At 42.5% G+C, this 9619-nt stretch overlaps 1 pseudogene; it reads right to left on the minus strand.

The window, feature by feature from the left end:
• Nucleotides 1-8225, minus strand: part of LOC141416084 (zinc finger translocation-associated protein-like) — a 31658-nt pseudogene extending 23433 nt beyond the window's left edge.
• Nucleotides 8226-9619: the final 1394 nt, after the last annotated feature.

The raw sequence follows: 9619 nt of genomic DNA on the forward strand, positions 1-9619 counted from the left end.
TGCCACACCAATACTATGCACTCAGCGGTAATATCCCCCATGTTAACAGCTCCCCTTTATTGGATTGTCCCATGGACCAAGCGATGACTCGGTTGTTTTTTCTGATTCTCCCCCAATCCTCCACCGAATTAGGAAGTAACCGCTCTGTTCCCTGTTTTATAGATAAGTAAGCTGAATCCCCCAGAGCACTCTCACTTGCCTAGGTACCGTGCCACCTGCAGCATGGCAACCAGGATTTGAACTTAGGTTTGTCTGATGACAATGCATGTCTTTTCCTAACCTCTTGTTATCTCATTATTCCTTGGTGGCTATTAATGAAAATCAGAAGCTATTCCCAGATGAAGGAGATGACCCTTCTCCATGTTATATCATGCCCACACTCTCTTTCCTTATGTCCGCAAACATCCCAAGAATCCACAAAAAGAATGAACTATGAGAAGATGAGGATGGGTTACATCTGGAGGTGATAGCTGAGGGCTGAAAATGCCACACTCTGGCATGATACAGATTAGATGCAGCTAAAATGGAGATCTATGCATTCTAGAAAATGTAAAACCATAGGCAGAATAAAGTGTCTGTGGCTTCCAGGGACTCATGAGGGAAGATGGAAGGAAGAGGAACATAGAGGAGTTTTAAGAAGGTAAAATTATGCTGTTTGCTACTGTAATGGTATATATATATTATTGAGCTTTTGTCAAAACCCAAGTAGTGGACAATGTCAATAGTGACCTCTAATACTATGTGTATTTTGTGAGAGGAACAGAGAGATAGAAAGCGGAAGAGAGGGAAAGAGGCAGTTGAGGGAAGAATTGACAGAGAAACAGGCATATATAGAACTTTCTTGCACTTAGGGGAAATGTATGATGTATTCAGCTTAATACCCAGAGACTTGGGGACTAAGCCAGGCATGGAAATGTCCTGCTCAAAAAATCCTTAAGTAGTATAATCCAAGTTTAGCATAAGGACAATTAGGACAGTATTATTTATTCATCTCTGGCCTTGATTTGCTAGATGCCAGTACTATATCCCGTAGTGACCATCAGATAGCCTCACCTATTGTAAAATGTCCAGTGGGGGACAGAGTCACCCCCCCATTGAGAACCATGGGCTGGGTCTACCTTCTCTCTCCGACGCCATCTTTCTCTTCCTGTTGCTCTGCCATGGATAGCTCTTCTTATGAAACTCTTTTCTTTTCCTCTCTGTGATCATCTCCCAACTCAGCCATCTCCTACCTGTCTTTTGTCTGTGTTCTGTCATCCTTAATTTTTCACCATCACCTCATCTTGCCCATTGATGCCTTCCTTATACTTTACACCCCATAGAGGTGGCATGGAGGCTTTCCTTTTTAATTTCTGTGTCTCTCTTTTATCTACCTCTCCCCAGCCATTTTTTATTAGTCTCTGGCTTGAGATATAGAGGTGGGATGTTAAAAGCAAATAGACATTCTGCATGACTGAACAATGTCTGTCTTCTGTCTGCACTATAGTTTTCTCACCTGTCCAAAGAACCCACCTTATGATGTACCAAGAAATCCACAAAAGATAAAGTCTGCTGACCAATCAGTCTTAATAAGCAATCATTACTGTCTTGATGTCTCCTATTCCAAGGACTCAAATTTCCTGAGGAGCTGTATTAAAAGGTTGTTTACCCGAGTTCCTGGTTGATGCTAGTTCTTCAGGTCTCCCCTGGTCAGGTGGATGGGAGAAAAGATAACTTTCCTGCAGGTCCAGTCCCTCCACTTTTTAATGCATAACCCTGGTAAGAGGCCCTGGTTTAAAGTCCCTGTGCAGGAGCACCAATGTGGCATAGTCAGAAGGACAGGGAGCCTGAAGGAGCCCAATCACCATCATTTATCCCTCCCCCTCTTCCTGCCCACTGCCTCCTCTGGTCCTGCTGCCTTGTCTCTGCTACAGGGATCCTGGGACCCCAAGGGACCCTCCCATGGATGAGGAAACCTCAGGGAAACAGTGTCCTCACTTTCCTTCTCTCCCAGCTTTCTAGGAATGAGTCAATTACCTGAGCTTCTCAGGGCTTGAAAAGAGACTAATGATCTACATATTTGAGATTTGGGGACCTGGATATTGGTGACAAGAAAGCAGACCTGCCATTGCCCATGGGGACTGCCTGCCTGACTTGCCCTCTGCATTATCATTCTTTATGTCTCTTGCCTTATTGGATGTATTATTCAGGGTTTAAAAAAAATCACACACATGCACATATTTGTTTCTTTTAAGCAACCAAAAAACTATACATAAGGCTAAGGGCCATGCAGCAGCCAGGCACATGATCACAAGGATGGTTTGCATGGGTTTCCTTGCGTGGGTTTCCTTTTGCCGTGTTCAAATTCTTTACCATATTACAATAAGGATGACCATGTCCCAGTTTCCAAGAAGTATTCCTTGTTTCTGACAGAGACCTTTGTCAGACTGGGCTTTGCTATCCATAGTTCTACAACGTTCTATTCTAGAAAGAGAATTGCTTTTTGGTAGAGGATCCAGTTCTATCCCTACACCTCCCTTCTTTCCCATAACCCCAATCTACAATCGTCGTCATTGCCAGGAAGTCATTGTTCCCTGAGTCCATGTCAAAGATTTTTTTAGCTTCTTCTCATTTTTCAGTCACAAAGCCATTGCCACATTTTAGGTATTTTTTTAAACAACACTCTGATTCTCTTTCCTCCTGTAAATTTCTGTCTTACTGAGTTTTTTGCACCTACAACAGAATGCCTGAGTCTGGGTAATTTATTTGAAAACATAAATCTCGCTGTGAGACAGTAGCACACTCCTGCAATCCTAGCTTTTTGGGAGGCTGAAATCAGGAGGATCTTGGGTCCAGGCCAGCATGATACATAGTTCATGAGACCCAACCCTCATATCACCAGAACAAAATGGACTGGAGACATGGCTGAAGAGGTAGAGCCCTGGCAGGATTCCAAGATGGTGACTAGAGGGAGGAAGCTGAAAGCGAGCTTCCTAAAGTAATCTCCTGGAGAGACACTGGAGATACACCTCGCAGGAAAATCCACCAAGAAGAGGCAAAATTCCGACACCTCTGCACCCCCAGCTCTCACATAGCATACCCTGCCATGTTAAATGGAAAGACCAGGAAGGCTCCCGTGTCGCCAGATGCCAACTCCTAACCTGCTTGGGATACACCAGGTGAGCAAATAAGCATCATGTGGTACTCCCATGGACAAATCATATAGCCCCCTGGACAGACTGACCCCACCCAGGGAAAAAAGAAAAAATGAATAATAAACAAGCAGCTGAAAAAAAAAGACACATAACACAGAGGGCAGTGCACCCTGAGCTCTGGAGAGAGGGAAGGGGCCCTGCCTCACACGAACTGTAAATAAACAAGCCGGAGGGAGAAGGCACCAGTGGCAGCCCCCGCCCAGTAACCTTGGAGCAGGAAAGTTCGTAACAGGGGCTGTCCTGTGGAAAGCTCCACTGGATGGGGGGACGGGGCACCCCCTCACATGAACTGTAAATATACAAGCCTGCTGGAGAAGGCAGGAGCGGTGCCATCTCCCCCAGTGTGCTTGGAGAGGAGAAGGTGTCCAACAGCAACTAAAGTGTGGCACACTCCACCAGAGAGTTGGGGAGGAGCCCCTCCCCAGGTCAACTCTAAATAAAAAAGGACTGTAATTGCAACAGGTGGGTAGGGCTGTATACTGGAGAAAACAAAAGAGGCATGCATTCAGGAGAACTCTAAATAAACAAAGCCTGCAGGGCCAGGTGAGTGTAAAGCTCATTCCTGAGATCTGCAATAAACAAAGCCTGCAGAAGCAGATGACTGATAGTAGGTGGCGGGTGGGCTGCTGCCTCAGATAGACATTCAAAGCTGTCTCCAGACTCCATTTTTTCCCTTTGATGAGACTGAAACTTTACTGCATTTGAACTTTCGATTTTTTTCCCCTTTGATGACACATCAACAGAACTACTACTCAGACACCAACACTGGATGCTGAAGGACTAACACCAAATCGATTAAGACTGAAACTTTATTGCTTTTGAACTTGGAAAATTTTATTTATTTTATTTTATTATTATTATTATTACACTCTCTCTGTATTTCTAATGCCTGTTTAGCTCACTATTGATTAGTACACATCTCTCCCTGTTTATTTCTTTGGCTCTGTTTTTTGTTTTGTTTTCTTTACCTTCTTTGCTTTCCCTCTCCTCTCACCCTTCCATTCTAGATATCACCATCATTACTATTATAGGCTAGACAAAACTGAATGACTCGAAGTACAGGGACAGTAACAATAGCAAGGGCAATGATGGGAAGCTGGAAAAAAGAGGGAAACCATTTTACCCCCAATAATGAAGAAAACAGATCCCTGGATCCAGACTTCAAAAAAACGAAGATAAACTATGCAAAAGAACCCAGTGAAGCCCAGAAGAACACCGTGAAAGAAGAAATCCTGCAGGTAATAAATGAAAATTTTATAGAGATGTTAATGGATATGGTCAACCAAAATGTACAGAAGACACTCAAGAAATTCCAAGCAACAAAAATAGAGAATTTGAGAAAGCACAAGAAAAAAATAAAAGAAACCATAGAGGCACTGTATAAACACCAAAGTGAAACAAAGAATACCATAAGAGATATAAATGAACTCAAGATGAAAACAGACAATATTAAAGAGAAAGTGACTCATGATATGGAAAACCTAAGAAAAAAGAACGAAACAGGAATGCAAAACAAAATGGAAAGCCTATCCAGCAGACTAGAACAAGCAGAAGACAGAATCTCAGAACTTGAAAGAAATGGTAACTAATGGAAAAACCAAAGAACTATTAGTTAAACAACTCAGGACACATGAAAAGAAAATGCACGAACTTACTGACTCCATCAAAAGACCAAACCTGACAATCATGGGCATTGAAGAAGGAGAATAGGTGCAACCAAAAGGAATGTGTAATATACTCAACAAAATAATAACAGAAAATTTCCCAAATCTAGAGAAAACTATGCCCATACATGTACAGGAAACCTCCAGAACACCAAACACTAAAATAGATCTACCCCACAACATATTATCATTAAAACAACAAGTACAGAGTCTAGAGAAAGAATATTCGAGTCTTTAAGAGAGAAAAAACAAATAACATACAAAGGTAAACCCATCAAAATCACAGCAGACTTCTCAACAGAAACATTAAAAGCAAGAAGAACGTGGGGTGAGGTCTTCCGGGCACTGGGTGAAAATAACTTCAACCCTAGGATACTCTACCCATCAAAACTATCATTCAAAATAGATGGAGCAATAAAAGTCTTCCACGATAAGCAAAGACTAAAACAATATATGACGATAAAGCCACCCCTGCAAAAGATTCTTCAAGGGATTCTGCACACACACTTGAAAGGGCAGGCACGACCAAAGTACAGGAAAAAAAAAGCAAGAAAGTAGAGAGTAACATCGATTTAGGTACATACAATCAAACCTTCAAACAACTAAGACAACTAAATCACAGAAATCACCACATACCTATCAGTACTAACACTTAATGTTAATGGACTTAATTCCCCCATCAAAAGACACCATTTGATGAACTGGATTAAAAAGGAAGATTCAACAATTTGTTGCTTACAGGAGGCCCATCTCACCAACAGAAATAAGCATAGGCTTAGGATGAAAGGCTGGAAGAAGATTTACCAAGCCAATGGCCCCCGAAAACAGGCAGGAGTAGAAATACTTATCTCAGACAAAGTCGACTTCAAACCTACATTGATCAAAAGAGATAAAGAAGGACATTCCATACTAATAAAAGGGGAAATAGACCAAAAGGAAATAACAATTATCAACCTATATGTACCCAATTTCATCAAACATATCCTGAAGGACCCAAAAACAAATATTAACTCCAATACAGTGGTAGCAGGAGACTTTAACACCCCACTATTATCAATAGCTAGGTCACCCAAGAAAAAAATCAATAAAGAAATCCTAGATCTAAAACATAACATAGATCAAATGGACTTAGTTGATGTATACAGAACATTTCATCCAACTTCTACACGATGTACCTTTTTCACAGCAGCCCATGAAACCTTCCCCCAAAACAGATCATATCCTAGGGCACAAAGCAAGCCTCAGCAAATATAAGAAAATAAAAATTATACCATGCATGCTATCTGATCACAATGCAATAAAACTAGAACTCAACAACAAAAGTAAAAACAAAAAACATGCAAACAGCTGGAAACTGAATAACCCATTACTTAATGAACAATGGGTCATTGATGAAATAAAAGAGGAAATTAAAAGGCTCCAGGAAGTCAATGAAAATGAAAACACAATGTACCGAACCTATGGGACACAGCAAAGGCAGTCTTGAGAGGAAAGTTTATAGCAATGAGTGCCTATATTAAAAAGACTGAAAGATCTCATATCAATGACCTAATGATACATTTCAAACTCTTAGAAAAACAAGAACAAGCAAATCCCAAAACAAATAGAAGGAGAGAAATAATAAAAATAAGAGCGGAAATCAATGAAATAGAAACCAAAAAATCATACAAAGAATTAATGAAACAAAAAGCTGGTTCTTTGAAAAAAATAAACAAGATCGATAGACCCCTGGAAAACCTGACTAAAAGAGGACAGAAAAAACCCAAATTAGTAAAATCAGGAATTCAAAAGGGGAGATAACAACAAACACCTTGGAAGTCCAAGAAATAATCAGAGAGTACTTTGAGAACCTATATTGAAATAAATTCGAAAATCATAAAGAAATGGACAGATTTCTAGATACCTATGATCATCCAAAGTGAACCAAGAGGACATTAATCACCTGAATAGATCTATAACACAAAATGAAATTAAGCAGCAATCAAGAGTCTCCCTGAAATGAAATGTCCAGGACCAAATGGATTCTCTGCTGAATTACATCAGACCTTTAAAGAAGAATTAATACCAAACCTCCTTAAACTGTTGCACGAAATAAAACGGAAGGAAAGCTGCCCAACACATTTTATGAAGCCAGTATTACACTCATCCCAAAACCAGGCAAAGACACCTACAAAAAGGAGAACTCTAGGCCAATCTCCTTAATGAACATTGATGCAAAAATCCTCCATAAAATAATGGCAAACCAAATTCAACAACACATCAAAAAATCATTTACCACGACCTTCATCCCAGGAATGCAGAGGTGGTGCAACATATGAAAATCAATAAACTTAATAAACCACACTAACAGAAGCAAGGACAAAAACCACTTGATCATCTCAATAGATGCAGAAAAAGCTTTTGATAAGATCCAACACCATTTCATGATAAAAGCTCTAAGAAAACTAGGAATAGAAGGAAAGTACCTGAATGTTATAAAAGCTATACATGACAAACCTACAGCCAGCATTATACTTAACGGAGAAAAACTGAAACCATTCCTTCTAAAATCAGGAACCAGACAAGGATGCCCACTATCTCCACTCCTATACAACATAGTACTGGAATTCCTAGCGAGAGCTATTAGGCAAGAAGGAATAAAAGGAATACAAATAGGTAAAGAAACTGTCAAAATATCCCTATTTGCAAATGATATGACCCTATACCTTAAAGACCCAAAAACCTCTACTCAAAAGCTCCTAGACCCCATCAATAGCTATACCAAGGTAGCAAGATATAATCAACTCAGAAAAATCATTAGCATTTCTATACACTAATAAAGTACAAACAGAGGAAGAATATATAAAAACAATTCCGTGTACAGTAGCCTCAACGTAAATCAATTTTTTTCTTTGTTTGCTTGTTCGTTTGTTTGGTTAATTGGGGTACTTAGACTTGAATTCAAGGCCCACCCCTTTAGCCACTGGACTGTCCTATTTTTGTGATGGGTTCTTTCCAGATGGGGTCTGGAGAACTACTTGCCTGGGCTGCATTCGTACCCAATTCTCCTGATCTCTGCCTCCTGAGGAGCTAGGATTCCAGGCGGGAGCCACAGGCACCTGGCTGACGTGGAATCTCCTAGAGGCGTGCAGGCTTTCAAAGTGGAGAAAGTTGATGTCATGTCTAGATTTACATATCCTTCCTGCACGGAAAGCTCCACGTGTCTCCGAAAAGGCTGTGTGAGCTTCTGAGGACTGTCAGTGAACAGCACAAAATTATTTCTCAGACAGCTGTAACTGAATGGGTCCGGATCTGCGTGAGGAAGCAAACAGCGAAATGGCGACAGGAGCGCTTCTTGACGCTGAGCTGACGTCAGAGAGGTGGCCATGGTAACCATTGTGACAACTAGACTTGCAGCCTAGGGATGGCGTCCTGTAGCAGGTTAGTGCCAGGCAGGTTGGGCCACTTGGTGCTGCCAGGCAGGACGGTGGTTTGCGCTGCCTCTGAGGCACTGATGGGGATGCTGGGATTTCGTCGGTAGCGCTGTCTGGACGTTTGTCTAACAGCCAGTCTTTTACCAGCAGCTAAATCCAGAATTAAAGGGGACTTCATCCAGGAGTATTGCTCCTAGGACGCCCTTTTCACTTAGCCACCAACACTATGTGGAAGAAAATCCAGGTGAATTTTTGTAGGGTTCCCACTTCAGCTCTTCACGTCTCCTGTCCTCTTGCTATGATTCCTAATCCTCTGTCATCTTCAGTATGGTGACTACACCTGTTCTATGATGAAGCCGGGTCCACATCCGGAAGACGCAGTCTAGACCTCGTCATGGTTACCGCCCTCAGCTATGCAGCTATGGATTGGTGCGTTCATATGTCATTCAGAGCGAAGAGTTCTGCCTATTGGAGGCACGGCATGTAGACTGCCCAATTGGACACAGAAGCAGAGGCTAAGGGGCGGGCTTCAGCGATCTGGGGCGGGTTTTAAACTGACAGTCGCTGTCAGAACAACTAGGACTTGTGTCCAGGCTGTGTCCTCTGTTGAGGACGTTCAGGTGACTTGTCAGGCTCAAGCAAATTACATGGAGGTCGCACGACACGCTAAAACCAAGGATATGGGGCGCAGATCAGCGTCCTGAAGGAGAAGGGCGGCAGTTTGTAGCAAGCGGTTGGCGTCTCCCCACTCCGCGTCGGTGAGTCCTGGAGGGCAGCTGGACCGGGGTCGCCTCTGGCCTTGGCGGTTGGGGACGCGACCTTTAGCGCCTTCTGGCTGGGGGAGGGGCTGTCAGGACAGGGCGCGGGCCTAACGCTCTCCCTACTTGTGGATGACGGGGAGGTGAGCGGGCATGTGGACATGGTAGGATGTGTGGTCCATGCCCACCCCAGGCTGCCTTCCTCCTGTGGGTCCACGCTTTTGTCCCCAACTTTCCAAGTAAGTGAAAAGCAGTCTTAAATACAACCACCGTCACCTCCTATTCCAACGCCTCTTTGGCCTAACCATCAATCCTGAAACATCCTCATCCCAGCCCATATCCCACAGCGCCGACTTCCCCTTTCCGCAGCATTATCAACGATTCATTGCTCAGGCACAGTTCTAACAGATAGTATTGCATCCTTTTTCCTTTTTCAAAGGGTGCTGAATATTTCTGTTTGTGCACATATTTCACAGCAGAGGAAGGCAGAGGAGAATTCTTGAGCCCTTTTTGATGTCTCTGTGTGTTTTTTCCTTTTCCTTCGTTTTTTTTGTCTCCTTGGCACTGGCACCTGATCTGAACATTTGGAT

This window comes from Castor canadensis, chromosome 14, assembly GCF_047511655.1.
Source record: "Castor canadensis chromosome 14, mCasCan1.hap1v2, whole genome shotgun sequence".
In the NCBI taxonomy this organism is placed as follows: domain Eukaryota; kingdom Metazoa; phylum Chordata; class Mammalia; order Rodentia; family Castoridae; genus Castor; species Castor canadensis.